The following is a 17,868-nucleotide window of genomic DNA, read 5'->3' as shown; positions in this document are numbered from 1 at the left end:
ACTGGTCATAAATGTGCACCAGTTGTGAAGCACCCGAATGGCAATCATGACCACAGGACACTGTGATGGTCATAAATGCGAGGATTGGTTGCAAAGCTGTTTTACACTGTCGCAAAATTACACTGACGTAACTTTGAGCAGTCTCTAAACAAGGCTAGTTGAAGTCCATACATCTTAAAATTGTCAAGGTTGAGAAACACTGCTCTAGATATTTTCTTAATGCTTCTGCATTAGAAGCAACTGACTCAAGACACCTCCAAAATTTATCCCTGGATATCAAGTTACATCAGTCAAAGGCTGATTTAAAGTCAATATTGAGCTCCTCTAGGGTTACTGATCAATTGTTATTTGTCTGCCTTAAAATCCACTTGTTCATCTGTGAGGATGTTTTTGTGCTCAAGCCAGTCAAGGAATTTCTGCTACAGAACCTCCAGTTTAGCAGAACATTTGTTGATGATCCTCAGCAGGCTCATCAGCATATAGTTGGCCAGATCTGGGAACTTTTGCTGACAGCCCAGTTCGAATAACAGATACAGAGTGACCCACATTTACACCAGGAATTTCATCTGATATTTTCTTCATGAAGTATGCAATTTTGAGATTCTTGCCTAGTTAAATTCACTGTATTGGCATTTCTCAGATTTTGTTCATTAGACTGATCAGAATGAGAAGAGATACGGTGATATTTAGAAAAGAACAAGAAACTAAAGATGAAGCAAATGAGAAATTAATTATATCAGCTACCCATACAGATATTCTACACCAGTCCACTCAGAAATGGTTCATTGGTTTGAAGGGTTAATATACTGTATAGTATCGACTACACAGAATTTGTTTTTGTCTCTTCCTTCAGCATATTCCAATCAACACTCCTAACAGCTACAGGTTTTTCAGAATGTTTCTTCTGTGTGTTTTGATTTTAATTTGATTTAATTTGAGAAGAAGCCAGTAGGGATTTCTATGAATAATAGAAGTTTTGTTAATAGACTTGAATATGATATTTTAGCTGGATACATTTTGATTCCTTTATATTTTTTTCCATTCTGAGTTTTTATTATATGTTTTATAAAAGTTATTTATTAATAGCTTTTTTAAAGGTAATAACTACATAATTAGACTGCAGTCTAACTGAGCTGCCACTCCAATAAATAATAATGCCAAGAGTTGTTTTGAATTGGGGAGGGGATCTAAATGTTTTAAGGAATGTCTGATATATTTCTTATAATCTAAAAACTCATTTCAGGAAAAAAAACCCACAAATGACTTTGGTAGATAAGTTATAGGCATAGTCACTTGTAATACTGTCTTTAGAAAGTATGCATATTTTTATTTTAGATATAATTTTGATGGCTTTTTGTTTGTTTTAGTTTTGTTTAGTTGCTTTTAGTTTGTTTCATTTTCTTCCCTATTTCCTGGTGGTATTTTATCATTTAGTTTTCTTCTCATGGTAATTTAATACTTTTTACCATTCACTATATAGCTTTTTTTGTATAACTAGTTAGGTTTCTTTTTAAAACAACAGAGCTCATTTTATTAAAATAATATAGTTACATTGCTATTTAGTTTATATATACTACAAGCTACTGCAGTTTTTGAAAAACAAATGTTAATTGTAAAGTTTTTGAACATTAATTAAAAAAATTAGGGGAAAGGACAAAGCCTTATGTGCATAACCATTTCATTGCCAAAGTAATTCTTCTGTGCCCTAGAGGAGTACAGCTTATACACCTTTCTTTTAGAGATTCTGTACCCGAGAGAGCTACTTAACTTACCCCATTTCAGGGAGTATACACCAATGGAAATTCCTGAACCACTGTGCAAAAGTCCATTCCTGAACATGGGACCCTGACTGATATACCCAGGTTCTCCTTGGCTGATTGGAAAGAGGATCATGACAGCCACCTGGGAAGGCTGAACTTCCAATTTCAGCAGGTGCAAATGTTCTGCTGTTCCTACAGATGGAAAAAAGGGAGCTGTATGAAATCAGACAGCCTCTCACCTAGTTCTTCCTTATGCAGAAGTGAGCTACTGGTGAAGGAACACTGCAGCCTCTCAGCAACCTGACTGAGGTGAAAAATCATATTTAAAAAACAGCTAATCTCAAGGTGTACAACACCCAAAATGTCTGAGGGGTACTTCTTAAACTCTAATCTCAGAAATCTCAATAGACAATTCTGTTCTTGCTGCTCTGCAGATACCCCATAATATACAACTTAAAGGTTATCCCAACTGCTGTCAAACAGCCTTCTCAGGACAATTATTTTTCCTCCCCCAAAAGCGTTATATAGTTTGTTTTGAAACTGTAAAAATATACATAGGGGTAGACATATAATTAGAGACCAATTTGGTGTAGTGGCTAAGGCACCAGGCTAGAAACTGGGAGACTGTGAGTTCTAGTCCTGCCTTAGGCACAAAGCCAGCTGGGTGACTTTGGGCCAGTCACTCTCTCTCAGCCCTAGGAAGAAGGCCATGGTAAGCCACTTCTGAAATATAGTATTAAATCCATCCTTGGGATGAAATTGGGGAAGTGGTTCAGTTTGTCAATCCTTCGACCTCCTACTTTATAGAGGCAGGTACTGAATCAACTTCCACTATAGCTCTAATAGTTGGCCCTGCAGTTTTTATAGAGGAGCAAATATGTAGTAAATTTTCTACTCTAAGAAGATCCAAAGTTGCTTTGTCCCCCATGCAGATCATCTGATTTGTGTAAGGCCGGTACTGGCCACAAATATTGGGTAATGCTTTCTCACCAAATGTGTCCGTCATAGAAAGTCACTATCCGACTAGTCAGAACCTGCTGTCCCAACCTCCACATTGAGCAGACCACAAAAAGGAACAAGATAGTCTATGACAGTTCTACTTACGTCTGAATTCCCCTTTGCTATCCTCTTTGACTCCCCTATTAAAAAATAGAAGAAGCCCCACAAAATGGCAATGTTTATCTTTTGACTGGCTTGATGGAAAAAAGTTAATTCCCTCATCATGTACAAGAAGGCTATGCACACACACAGAGATTTGGGCCAATCCTAGTGTAAAAGTGTAAGGCAGAGGTCACACAGACTTTGGGCTGGGATGCTATTAGACTGATAATATCTTCTTCTAACTTGGCCTAAATCTGCATATCCTGAGAAAGTTAATTCCCTCATCATGTACAAGAAGGCTATGCACACACACAGAGATTTGGGCCAATCCTAGTGTAAAAGTGTAAGGCAGAGGTATAGTAGTTAATAGTCAAAAGGCTACTATGAATAAACTTAATAACAACTGCTAAAGCAAAATTAGCCAAACATTTTGAAACAAACAGTAGATGGACCTCAATTAGTAGAAATAAGAATGTCCAAGCCATTAAAGGGCCTTTATAACCCAACAAATGGCTTTAAATGAAAAGGACATACAACTAAGCCCCTGGATGTTAAATCCACAAAAGAAGCATCTGATTCTGGGAATCTGATCAGCAATGTTCTAAGACAGCAGTGTGATTTTCTATTGTCTCAAATGATGTTAATTTGCCAGCTACAATAGGTCATCCTTATTGTAAGCCTGTTCCTCTGTATGTCCAATTACACTAAGCAGCACAGCATTTCAGTTACTTGACTACTCGTTCCTTCCTTTAGGCCAAATTTTGATTTGTAGATCCAAAGACCACAAGCTCTAATTATCAAGATCTGGACCATTAAAAAAAAATTAACTGAATACAAAAAACAAAGAAAAAGAATAGACAAAATTATGGAGAATAGAATAAAAACAAAAAAGAAATAAAACATATTTACAGACATACATACTTCAATAAATGAAAGCCATGATTTGTTACAGTCATCCATAGCTAATCTATATTAATCAATTTTGCAGACGACTGAATACTTGGAGTCTTATGTTTCTCTTTCCTATGCATAGAAGGGCTTACTTTCCTTCAGTGTAACTCAGTTTGCAGATTCTTCTTTCTTTGAAGGGACACCAAAAGAATTAGCCAGCCTTTTCTCTAATGGTTCATTCAAAGCCTCTAAGCTGCCAGTAGGGTTTGCTTAATTGGACATTGGTGTTCAGAAGCTGGAGATAGCCCTGGGTGTTTAGCAACAGCAACAGAAGCAAAATCCTTGTTATAAGGACTTAGTCTTTGTAGAATTAGGCATGTGGGATTATAGAAGAGGTATTGGCATTTCATCTTGGTAAACATTGATTGGAGCAATTGAGAGGCACGATAGAAAGTTTTCATGGTTAATAGAGTAAGCAAAATAATAGCTCACATAAAAGTTAATCTAATTGTCTTTCTTACTGGCTAACATGGGGGCTATTCAATTGAAACTATATCAATATGTTGTGGTGGTTGCTGCAGGAATAGACTCAAGGATTTATACTCCAAATAGGCTCTTTGTATTATACTACAAAAAGAATTCATTAGTTTCTCATAAAATAAAATGAATCCTATTTATAGTATAATACTAGAGTCTATTTGAAGTATAACTTGGGTATGTGTCACCATTGCAACATTTCCTTCCTTAAAAGTGTGGTTTACTGACACAGAGTCAGGTTGTGGCTGATTTTCCATTACCTGGTTCCTTATCTTGAGCTTTAATACTATTTAATGTAACTCAGATGGTTAATTTGTCCAAAAATGCTGTGACAGCTTTTAAAATGATCAAAGCAGTACTTAAGGTTGTGCTTTTAAAACACACTGGCCACAAAATCCATCAGAGACTCTCTACTCTTTTCCAGTGAAACCTTAGCTGCATTTCCTCCATGAGTTGACACCTCCTGAGACAGAGGAGGAGGAGGAAGATGGAACTAAGGAGTATAAGTTCTGATATCTAATCAAGTGGGAGGGGAGTTGAGGTTTGTTCGTTTCATTAGCTAAATCTCCTTGAAGCTGATCACAACTCCTGGTGATTTATGGACATGGGTATGTATTTTTCTTTTGCAACTCTGGAGAAGTTTTGGTCTTGCCGCCTTCTGCTACATTCTTTTGACTTCCCAATCTAGCCTGCAGCCCTGGGTTCCCCGTGGTCTCTCATAGCTTTTCCAGATCAGCAAGGACATCCATTTGGAATAGTTCTGCTGACTTCACAAGTCTCTGTTTGCTTGGACTCAGTTTGTATTTTTCTTTCTCACTGAATTATCTATTAATTTAAAAAAGTAAATGCAAGTAAACACTCAGCACCCCTGAGCCATATACTGACTCCTGCCATCCTTTCTCCATAGATTAAAATGGCATATAAGCTCTTGTAAGAAAGTAATAAAAGGCTCTGATGGGAAGGCCAACCCAGGGAAACAATGATAATTTTTTAAAAAGGGCAAGACTTGCCAATGAAAGATGTTAATATCCCCACTGTGCTGTTAATCTTAAATTAATGCATATTTGCATAACAAGATTTTCCATACATTTCCTTCAAAGTAATTAGATCATTGCCCCTATCACACAGTCCACTCCCTTTTTTCCCCCAAGAAGATGAAGATTAATTATATGTTGCATCAAGACCAAACAAATATATACTGCCAGGTGATCAAATGTTTCATGCTGGCACTTGGAGCCTTGTTATCCTTTTAGAACAGCAGCACATACTAGGGCAACTCCATACAACCTGCTTGCTGGGATGCAGCCCCCATCTCATTGCCAGCCCACTGCCGAGGCAGCCCAAGGTCAGCTTTAGATGTTTTGGCATGAAAGTAGGGTTTTACTTCTTACAGCGGCACCATATCTCTTACGTAGACATTCTGGCTCCCATGGAAGAGTAGCCTTCAGACACCTGCAATATGATGGGCTCCAATTGGCCCAACAAGTCTGCTGAGGGACCACCCTCCCATACCATGTTTCATGCTTCTATGGCCATTTCAGCTGTGGTTATGAAAGAAACAAGCCTCCTCACCTGCACAGCCTTTTAGCGTGGCCAGCACCTCTGTGATAAGGTCAGCCTTCCTGCACGTGGAGGTGTGACTGCAAAAGTATCTAAGTGAAACACCTCAGCCACAGGGAATACATTTTATATGCATATCTGATCTTCTGAGTGGTGGGCGTATCTTGGTTTGACACATGCATCCACCAATCTTCTGGAAGATGTGGACATTTGCCAAGAAATCCTCCAATGATTTTGGCATTGGAGCAACAAAGCCATGTGGGAAGCAGCTGTTACCACAGGAAGACACAATTGTAGGGGCATGGAGAAGGAAATGATGGAGAATGGCTTCCATAGGTCTGGGGAATTGTCAGCAAAAGGTCCATTTTCCCTCAGTATCTCCCCTGTTGCATCTGCTACCCAGGGCTCTTTTCTCTCCCCTGCTTCTCCTGTGATGGTGGGAGAGGAAGGTGAAGAGAGACAATTCAGGGTAGGAGGAAAGTGGCAGCAAAGAATGGCTTCTTTGGTGCCAGTCTTCCAATCCCATTGCTGTTTTTATGTCATTATATGTCAATGACATTACCCAAATGACAAAATTGATGCAAATATCCTATTTGCAATTATGTAACTATGCAAATAATGCAAAATGGAGGCAAATAACTTACAAGTCAATGACATAATGTAACCGATGTCAGCTTCATAAATTATGTGGGCAGGGTGAGTGTGATGTAATGGTTAAGGTGATATAGTAGGAGTGGAGGGGTGTGCTAGGTGTAGTCAGTCTACAACTATGGAAGCTCATTGGGTTATATGGGTCAGTCAGTCACAGTGTTCTGAGAAAAAAACAAGAGGCAGCACTTGAGCTCCTGAGTGAAAGGTGGGAAACAATCAAATACGTTTGGATTTAATGGACATTTAGCTTTAATGGAGGGACGCGGTGGCGCTGCGGGTTAAACCGCTGAGCTGTCGATCGGAAGGTCGGCGGTTCGAAACCGCGCGGCGGGGTGAGCTCCCGTTGCTAGTCCCAGCTCCTGCTCACCTAGCAGTTCGAAAACATGCAAATGTGAGTAGATCAATAGGTACCGCTTCAGCGGGAAGGTAACGGCGTTCCGAGTCGTCATGCTGGCCACATGACCCGGAAGTGTCTATGACAACGCCGGCTCCAAGGCTTAGAAACGGAGATGAGCGGCGCCCCCTAGAGTCGGATTCGACTGGACTTTACGTCAAGGGAAACCTTTACCTTTACCTAGCTTTAATGGATACCCCTTCTCCCAAATGGTCCATTAAATCATGATTTTACTTGTATGTTCAAGTTAGTTGAATAGCTCTTGATCAAAATAATTAAAGTACCATTATCATTAGATATTATAAAAGGGAAACAGGTGTAGAGTGGAATTGATACTAGTGATGTACACCTGAACAGGCAACTCAAGGAGTTAAATCAGACTAAGATTATCTGATGCTGGAATTTACGCTATTTCCCTACAACTGACTTAAAGTATCTTCTATGTTACTTATCCATTACTGAGGCAATTTAAAGCCTTTTCTTATTACTGTTACATTAACACAATCATGCTGGATGATTTTAGAAGACACTATAAGGCCCTAGTGGGGAAATGACTATTGTTCAGTGATGGGAGATGAAATTTCCTTGACATTCTGCTTTATCACTGAGCATATACTTTGACCATGATTCCTGTGTGGAATTTTGGTGGTTAAGTCCAAAAACATTGCCTCAGTTAGAAAGTTACATATAACCCCTATGACAACAAAGCATGGCTTGGCTCCTTTTTTAGCCACAGTTCTATTGCCTATCTGCCATTAAAGGCTGCAAGCCATGTTTGGAAGACATTGGCATGCAAGTATAATGTTGGCCTGTATTCCCATGATAAATTTACACTTTGGGGTAACTTAAGGATTTCTTGCAGATATTCCATGTACAGTAGAACAGATTTTTCAAACTGCCTATTGCAGAGTCCAAGGATTCCATGATGATTTGAAAGGATTCTGGGGACCTAAGGGGGGAGGGCTTAGTATCTTGTGGAGGGTCTCCCCCCCATTAGTCCCTTGCAGAAAGTTCTCAGCAAGGGACCAAGGGAAAACTCTCCTCAAGGAACTAATGCTAGCCCCTCCCCAAATAAAACACCTCTTTGCAAGGAATTACTGTTAAGGGGAAAAAACCCTGAGTCCATAGCAGAGTTTTCCCTTACTTCCTTGTGGGGAGTTTTTTTTCCCCTACCTCTTAGTCACAAAGATACAGTGGAAAAGGCAGGGCTTGTCATCTGATGTTCAGAAGCCGCATCTCTCTTGATCAGGATTTTTTTTGGTTTTTAATGAACAGATTCCACAGTCTGATAATGATGAAAGCCATTTACCACATCGCAGGATCATGGAACAGGAAAACGCTCATTAGTGGTTTACAGGAAACTTAGATCAAAGGAAGTATAAAATGTAAATGAAAACTACATCTGCCCATTGCTGCTGCAGACAGAGAATTGGGTCATTGCTGAATGAGTCATGCAGCAGTATGACTAGTAAAGCCTGCTCCAATGCAATTTCAGATGGTGGGAGGGTGAACATCTCTTCTTATTAATTATAGTGTTGGTTTTTATTTCTCCCAGTCTCTGTATTTTGAATGTGTAATTAAAGTCTCGAAAATAGCACCCAATCCATTGTAGGCACTAGCTAATCGGTAAACAGATTGTAGTCAGGAACAGAGATCCCATCCCCCAAGGGGAAAAGGTGCCAGTCAGTTTTATTGATTGTAGATATAATGCATTGCATTTGTCCTCAAGGTGACTATTATATACAGCTCAGATGGCCCCAACCTTCTAATCACACTTAGGAGATACAATTACTACATAGTGATAGCACACATGTAAACTGGCAGAAGGGTAAATCCAGCATAGCAAGAATTGAACTTTTTTTGGATTGCTTCAGGAAAGGTTCTGAAGATGGGAAATGTTGATCCCCTGGGTGTCAGCTGACCAGTGAGCCTTCACTGAAACCTAAAATCAACCCAACTGGGAATGACTGTGATTGATAGTTCTAACTTGCTCAGTTTCCACTTTGCGTACCTCAACTACTTTTCTACAATTTTTGGAGAAGCAAGAATAAGAGGTACATGACATTGAGGGCAAACAAAATAGCTAAATTAGAAAAATCAACACCTATGCTCAGTAGGATCAAATCTTAATCTTATGAGTTCAAGCAACATCTTAATGAGTTGAAGTAACATATAGTATTTAATCCATGACATCCATTTAGTGATGGTTTGTTCTAATTCCTTACAACTTTCCCCTCAGGCTCACAATGAAGTCTGTTGATGTCATCAGGGTTTATGTCGTGTGTGTGAGAGAGACAAGAAAGAGAAAGTACACATATGAATTGCTCTGTGCATATCAGCATAAGTTAATCCTCATAGTGACACGGTCCTTTGAAAAGACTTTTTTCTGCATTGTGTGCATAAAGAGCATTTGTTAGTAAACTCCAGCCAGAATGGAGTTGGTGGGTGGCTGGGGGAATATGAACACACACACACACATACACACAAGCATACACACATACACAAACACATTTCTGCATTGTCTTGTTTTTAAAAAATAGCACCCACTTTATTAAAATCATAACAGGGTTAACATTAACAAAAGAAAAAAAAATTGCCAGTTTAGTAATTTAACCCTTGCTGTTATTGTAATTATATATAATCAAGGAATTAATCTGAGATAAATCTTTCCAATCAAGTAAACAAGATCTAGAGAAAGAAAGACAAAAACTACCTAACTTTCTATTCTTCCTAAGTGGTGGTGTACGTTCCTTGCCAGCAGTAGGTCAGTTTTGGCACGTTTTGGCCAGGATGCTACAAGCACAATCATAGTTCAGTTTTACTGCAAGGATGCTCATGCTATTTTATGCAAGCTGGGAACTCTCCTCTAAGAACTTTCTTGCAAGCCATCAAACTGTTGCCCACATTCCACCAAAAGGAGGTGTATACAATGCACTGACACACTCAAGATGCAGTATTGTGATAACCAAGACATGTCAAATCAGAGCAAAATAATCAGGCTCATTCATTAAGGCTCTGTTTCTCAATATTCATGTTCCCAAACAACTCCCTAATTTGGTATAAGATCACAACTGTGTTGTGAGTTGCACTTGTTGATATGTTCATTAGCATTTACTCCCAAACTTGTGAAGGAGAATTGGGGAGTCAAAAACCCCTAAACCCCAATTCATCTTCTCAGGGAAAACAAAGCACTGGCTCAGCTACAGTACATGGTGTCAAAGTAGGCAACTTCCCCCTCTGCAGAATCACTTTCCCAGGGAAACTATGACTGTCAACTTAGTCATAAAAACATTTAGAAGGCCAAAGAATGGTGATAAGCTGGAAAAGATACTGGGAGGTGGGCAGGGCCCTGGGAAAAGGGAAGCAAGCAATTCCCTAGAAAGAAACAATATTCATAAGAATACTGCCTTTTGGTTCTTTTAAAAAAAAAATAAAACCTATTGTCTTTTTAGTCCTATACCATTACTTCAGAGTTACACCCTAATTACCCCACTGCCCTCACTAGGAACATGATTTATTACATCCAATGAAATAACTTGCTGCTGTATCCCACTGCAGGTATATTCCAATTTACATAAGTGTGTAAAGAGAAAATGTCACCTATCCCTCTTTGGGTTTGTCCTGGTCTTCAGCACTGTCAATAAACCAATTTGTAATTCAGTGTAATGGTCTCTTGATCTCCAGTTTAAATGATTCCCTTTAAGGGGAAATGTTTCCACTACACAAATGCAGTCACAGGATTATAGCCTTAGATGAACAGAAATTCAGTGGGATAGCTATACAAGGGGCAACAGAGGACAATGTTTAAGAGAACTGTAGATTGGTGTATTTGAAGCTTCCATTTGTGAAACAAAGAGTGGTAACATAAATCAATGGAAATATATTTAGCTATCATGGCTGGATGGTGGAAGAAACCAAATGGGGCTTGCTTGCATAAACTACAGTATTAACAGTTTCTATGCAGTCTAGCATTTTGTTGTGCAATAATTTGCAAGCAAGCATTCCAGATAAGAGTTATCAGCAAGACTATATAGCATACTGTTTTAAACTTTAGACTTCTTTTTGAAGTGGCTTTATATTATCCGTAGGATATCCTTGTTGTTTAGAAGAATAGATAATATCTGCCATCTAGTGGAAATAAGAGAAATATTTAATTAACTTGACTCTTTTTTAGCAAACTTGTGCATTCTAGATTTGTTGATGACTCTCAAAAAAGTCAAAATGGTGGCCATAACGGTATGATTGAAGCTCTAGCTATTTTTATATGTGTCGCAGACACCCATGTGTGTAGCCTTTCAGGCCTGGGAGCCATGAAACGATTTTGGCAGGCTGCCAAAAAATAATAATAGAAAAATCATTTTAAAAGCTTCACAAATTCTTGCATGATTTTGATATCCATGTTCAGTTGCAGGACTGTCTCCAAGAGTTTGTATCTGTTCCACCATATCCAACAGGGTGGGCATGCTCCAGGTCCCCAGTAATAAACAGTGTCATCTTATGAGATAGAGGAAGCATGCCTTCTCTGCCATGCAACCTGCCCTATTGAACAGCCTCCCCCAAGATTCAGAGAGCCTGAACCCTCTTGCCTTCTGCAAGGCCTGGCTTTTTCTCCAAGTGTTGGCACGGCCCCATATATGCATGTGCGTTTTAGAACTTGTTATATGGTCCTTCCGTTTTTCTTTGGATTATTTTAACTTTGGTTATGGAGTTCTTTTTGCCTTTTTTTTGTGGGGGGTTTAAATTGATTGTTGAGAGCCAACAGCGAAATCACTTCTGAAAATCTTGCCAAGAAAACTGCAGAGACTACTTCAGGCAGTTGTCAAGGGTTAAGACTAACTCAAAGGCACAAAATAATAATAATAAAAAATTGATTGTTAGCTGCCTGGAGTTATGTATTGAAGACGGGAGGGAGTATAAAATTTCTAAATAAATAAATACATTCTTACAAGGTTTCAGGTGACTTCAGGTGTAATAGATAGAGAAGACTACACTTAAGTAATTTGGTCCCAAATATGATTCTCTCTAGAAGTAACGTGATCAACACTGTCAGTGCTTGGACAGTAGCAGCAGTTCACATGAAAGACCGAATTCATACATTTATTGATTTATACCTCAAATTTAGTCACCACCTATCTCACTCACAGAGCGACACATGCTGCTTTGCATCCATCTGATTTTATTTCTTGCTGATGATGGACTTTTCAGTGTTGTGTTCAAAATGCATTTATTTAGAAGAATTATATGATACCTTTCTCTCTGGAAAAAACATTTAGTGGAGTTCAGATAAAACCACCATTTTTTTGAGGGGGGGCTTCAAGTCGGCGTTGACTCCTGACAACTGCCTGGACTTAAAGATACTTAAAATAAGAATAGAGTATATAAAATATATATTTTATAATGATATATGTAAATTAAAATATACAGGCATATCTCATTTTCTTGCGCTTTGCTTTATTGTGCTTCACAGATATTGCGGGTTTTTTTTCAAACTGAAGGTTTGTGGCAACCCTGCGTTGAGCAAGTCTATCGGTGCTATTTTTCCAACAGTTTAGCATTTATTTAGCAATAAAGTATTTTTAAATTAAGGTATTTACATTGTTTTTCTTTAGGTGTAATGTTATTGCACACTTAATAGGACTACAGTATAGCGCAAACATAACTTTTACAGTATATGCACTGGGAAACCAAAAAATTTGTGTACTTGCTTTATTGCAGTATTTGCTTTATTGCGGTGGTCTTGACCTGAATCTGCAATATCTCCAAGATATGCCTGTATATAAAATCATGCCCTCCTAGTTTCTCTTACAGGAAAAGGGAGTACCAGCAAGATACAAACTTAAGGGAATGGACACCTAAGAATGCACACTCCTGCATACGAGATAAATGAATCTCTGACCTGAGGGCATCATGAGAAGGACCTCCCTCAATATCCTAATGGCCAGACAGATTCATGAAACAAGAAGTGACCCCTTAGGTAGTCAGGCCCTAAATTGTACAATATAGCAACCTCACTAGATTCTAGCCATTTTTTTTTTTAGTCTCATGGATGCCATTTGGGAGTATTGTGGGCAAGGTGGTACTTACGGATGCTGTTTTGCCAACTCCTGCCATGGAAACTAAGCTGTCCTAGATGTCCAAGGATCGTTACCCTTGCTATCTGAATAGATGGTGCCTTTGTCACAGCAACCCCTCAAGTGTTCAGTGTATCCACAGACAAATGAGACAATCTGAACTACAGGCATGGGGATGTTGAATGGAGATGACCGGATGCTGATTTTCAAATTCTCTGGGTGGGCAGCAGCCAGGAGCACTGATTGGTTCACACAGTCTTGGCGGTGGTGAGGACAATTGCAAGTTAATTTGAAAATGAGTGTTTGATGGTTGTGCAGACAAGTATAGATGTGACTCAAAAGAATTCTTAAACTGTATGCAATTCTTGGACTCTTTATTACTGTAATAACTGTATTTTTGAAAGGTATTCAAAATGTGCTGTTTCTGTTGTTAAAGAAAAAAGAACGATTTAAGAATACTGGTTCACCTGTTTGAAAATACCATTCAGCAAGAGGAATGAGAAAGTGCATCCGAAGGACACAGCTGGTGAAGCAGAGAGAATCATCAGTACTGCCTAGCTAAGGGCTTAGCCCAATGCCAACTTCCCTTTATGCAAATTAGACTCTGTGAAACCCCTGGTTTTGCAACAAAATGCAAAACCTGTGTGCCTTGTTCAAGGTTATGACTCTGAACTCCATCATCAGCGCAGTACAAAAACTTGGACCCAGGTCAAATGTAAGTCTGGAATGATTCTAAGACAAAATTGGCAACATCCAAGAATTACTCTCTTCTTAATGCTTTGATTAGATAAAACATTTATTATAAACAGCACCTTTATGGGAATAAAAAATTGGATAGGCTCATGGCTCGCTAGATGTCATGAGTGCCGTTGAGCTGAAGTCATCAGCGCAATGGCACACATGACAATAGCAAGGAAATAGGTGAAGGGGCTCAAGATAAGTAGCCATCAACCCACAACGACTAACGGCCAACAAACAATAACTAAACGGATCACGGAGCACACCCAAGCCATCAGCGCCAATACATCGGAGATCGCCCAGCTGAGAGCAATCACCAGAGGAATAGAAAACCTGATGATGGGCGACCCCGGAACCCCTCACCCACCGGCAGGGCAACGTATTGGACAAAGGGGGGTGACGTGACCGCGAGTGAGGGGGCGCTGACCGGCGCGGGGTATTTAAACCCCGCACCGGCGTGCTCCTGTCACTCTCAGCTTTTTTCTTCCGACGCTGTAACTGCGCTGTGAATAAATCAGAGCCTGATCCACGAACCAGTGTCTGAGTCTTATTCAGAGGCAGGCAGCGCATGACATAAAGCTGAGAGTCATAAACTCAGCCTCGCCGAGCCCCACCGGACGACAACGAGCCGCGGGAGGAGTAGACGGCGAGAAGACCAGCAAGATGAGGCCGGAGCGGCGCGGGCAAGGAGGGTGAGCCGCGCGGCAAGAGACAGAGGAGGACCGACCAAGGCCAGAGGCACCGCGGACTCCCGGAGCCATGGACGCCCACCCCACCCGACCCGAGCCTCAGCTCCAACCCCAAGGGGAGATGGCGACGGAGGCAACCCGACCGCAGGAGGGAGCAGCACGACTTCCGAAACCAGCGGAGGACCCCGCGCCCCACATCGCACACCAGCAACGGGCGTGGAGCGACAGCCCAACGGCGGTCAACACGGAGGAGGACGATGGAGACACCCAGCAGACGGCGGAGGAAGCGGACCTGCGGCAGAGGGAGGAGGAACCCCGCCGGCAACCCACCCCCGAGGACGCGCCAGCGGAACCGGCCCCAGCGGCGGCGCGGGCTGTGGACGAGGAGGCACGAGCTGAACTGGCGGCCATGCGGGCTCAACTGACGGAACTCCGGACCATGCTCCAGTCGCTTATGCCCCCCGCGCCACCCAACGACGTCCCCACACAGGCCCACACCCCGAGCGAAGCACCGAACCCCCACGGGCCAGCGGAGGGTCAGCAGACGGCACAGGCGGACGACACCACAGACCGGGAAGCGAGAGGCAGGGCCGCGCAAAACGCCCGGGCCCCAAAGGACTTCCCCATCTTCGATGGGACCCCCACGAAACTCTCGTTCTTTGTCATGAACGCTAGGGAGTTCATGGGGAGGCACGGACACTCCTATGACTCCGAGGCCGACAAGATCGCCGCCGTGGCGATCAAACTCCAAGACAGGGCGGCGGACTGGTACGTCCAACTGTACGAGTCCAGCTCCCCCGCCCTCGCCACCTTCCCTGCTTTCATCAATGAGATGAAAAACTACTTCGAAGACCCCCTAGCCAAAGTAAGGGCGAAAAGCGCACTCCAAAGACTTAAACAGGGCACACGCACGGTCCCTGACTACGCCCTGGAGTTCAAAGCCCTCGCGGGGAAGGTCAGCGACTGGTCCGAGACCACCCTGCTGGAAATGTTCAAAAGGGGGCTCAACCGCGACGTTCTCCAATGGGCCCTCTACCGCGACGACCCAGAAACGCTACACGGGTGGATCCACCTTGCGGGGAAAGCCGAACACGCGCACCGCACCTTCCTCATGACAACCACGGAAGACACAAACTATGCCGGAAAAAAGGTACCCGCACCACACGTGGGGATGGCCGGCCCCATATACCCAAAAAAGAAATTCAACCGGGAGCCCTGCGGGAGGTGTGGCAAATTAGGGCACAAGACGGTGGATTGCTTCGCCAACCGACCGCCGACCAGCGCGCCCAAACCCACCCCGAAAATTAGCCCCAAACCACTCAACCTGGGGCCGCCCCCTCACCGCCGAATGACCGTGGCCACAGCGACACCAGAGGAAGGCTGGGATGCTTACTGGGGGGAAGAGGATAACGCAGACCCCGAACAGCCGGCGGGAAAAGCTCCCCGCCTGCCCTGAAACGCGTGGCGAGGCAGGCGGTGGGACAGCAGCGCGGACCACCTCGACGGAACGACGAAAGCCCCGTAATAATGGCAGCAATCAAACTCTCTGCCGGCAACGGAGCCACCACGGCCGCGGCACTAGTGGACTCGGGGTGCTCAAAAAACCTCATCCACCCCGACCTAGTCGCCAAACTCGACCTCCGCTGCTTCCCCCTCCCCACGCCGCTGGCATTCCACCAGCTGGACGGCTCCACAGCGGGAGGGAAACCAGCCACGCTACAAACCGAGCCGGTCACCCTGCAAATGGGCACGCACACCGAGCGCACATCGTTCGTCGTCACGCACATCGGACGGCCCATTGCAGTCCTGGGGATGCCATGGCTCGCGACAAACAACCCGCGGATCAACTGGGAGACCCGCACCTTCACATTCGGCGGCGGCGAGTATCGAGCACCAGTTCCAGCGGGCAGAACCAACCCCACTGTAGGACGAGCGGAGGCGACCACACAAGACAACGCCGCTACCACCGCAGACCTACCGGAACAATACGCCGACTTCTCCGAGGTCTTCGGAGAGGCAGAAGCTGACCAACTACCCCCCCACCGCAAGACGGATTGCCGGATCGACCTACTGCCCGACGTCCCCTTACCTAGACCAAAGATCTACTCGATGACCCCGAAGGAGATGGCAACCCTCCGGGAGTTCATCGATAAAAACCTTGACAGGGGATTCATAGAGCCAGCATGCTCACCGGTCGGAGCCCCCGTCTTATTCCGGGAGAAGAAAGACAGCACCCTACGGCTCTGCACCGACTACCGGGGCCTAAACGCGGCTTCCCTGTCCAACAAATACCCCTTACCCCTGGTGAAGGACATGCTCGCCCACCTGTCCACGGGCAAAGTCTTTTCCAAACTGGACCTTCGCGAGGCGTACTATCGCATCCGAATCAGGGAAGGGGACGAATGGAAGACGGCGTTCAACTGCCCCCTAGGCGCCTTCCAGTACAAAGTACTGCCCTTCGGACTCGCGGGGGCCCCTGGGGTGTTCATGCAGCTCATCAATGAGGTACTGCATGAACATCTGTTCAAAGGGGTCCTGGTCTCCATCGACGACGTCCTCATTTACACAAAAACGCACGAGGAACATGTGACCCTAGTCAGGCAAGTCCTCGACAAGCTCAGAAGGGCGCAGCTCTATGCCAAGCCTACAAAGTGTGAGTTTCACAGAGAGCGCCTAGACTACCTGGGGTACCGAATCTCCGGGGACGGCATCGAAATGGACCCCGCAAAAGTCGAAGCAGTGCTAAACTGGGAGCGCCCCCGCAACAGACGCCAACTACAGAGCTTCCTCGGATTCGCGAATTTTTACAGGTCATTCGCCCGGGGGTTCGCAGAGATAGCCCTCCCCCTAACGGACCTCCTCAAAACCAAAGGGGTGGGGGACACCCGACGCGCCAAGAACCCAGGCACAGTGCTGAATTGGACTCCCGCGTGCCAGACCGCATTCAACAAGCTGAAAGCGCTGTTCACTACGGAGCCAATCCTCGCGCACCCGGAACCAGAACGGCCGTTCGTGGTCCAAGCCGACGCCTCAGACTTCTCCCTGGGAGCCATCCTGCTACAGAAAGACCCCACGGGACTCCTGAAACCATGCGCCTACCTGTCAAGGAAGTTCTCCGAGACAGAAAGGCGATGGCACGTCTGGGAGAAAGAAGCCTTCGCGGTGAAATCAGCGCTAGAGACATGGCGACACCTACTCGAGGGAGCCACCCAGCCATTCGAGGTCTGGACTGACCACCGGAACCTCGAGGCCCTACGAACGCCTAGACGCCTTAGCCCAAAACAGGTCCGATGGGCCCAATTCTTCAGCCGCTTTAATTTCCAGCTGAAGTTCATGCCGGGCAAAAAGAACTTCCTGGCCGACGCCCTCTCCCGACTGCCCCAAGACGAAGAGCCCCCCCCAGACACCATTGGGACGGTCCTATCCGCCTCGCAACTGGGGATGGCCGTGACCACCCGAAGCGGCGCGCGGAGGCA

This window comes from Candoia aspera, chromosome 2 (assembly GCF_035149785.1).
Source record: "Candoia aspera isolate rCanAsp1 chromosome 2, rCanAsp1.hap2, whole genome shotgun sequence".
Classification (NCBI taxonomy): domain Eukaryota; kingdom Metazoa; phylum Chordata; class Lepidosauria; order Squamata; family Boidae; genus Candoia; species Candoia aspera.
This window is presented reverse-complemented; position numbering follows the sequence as displayed.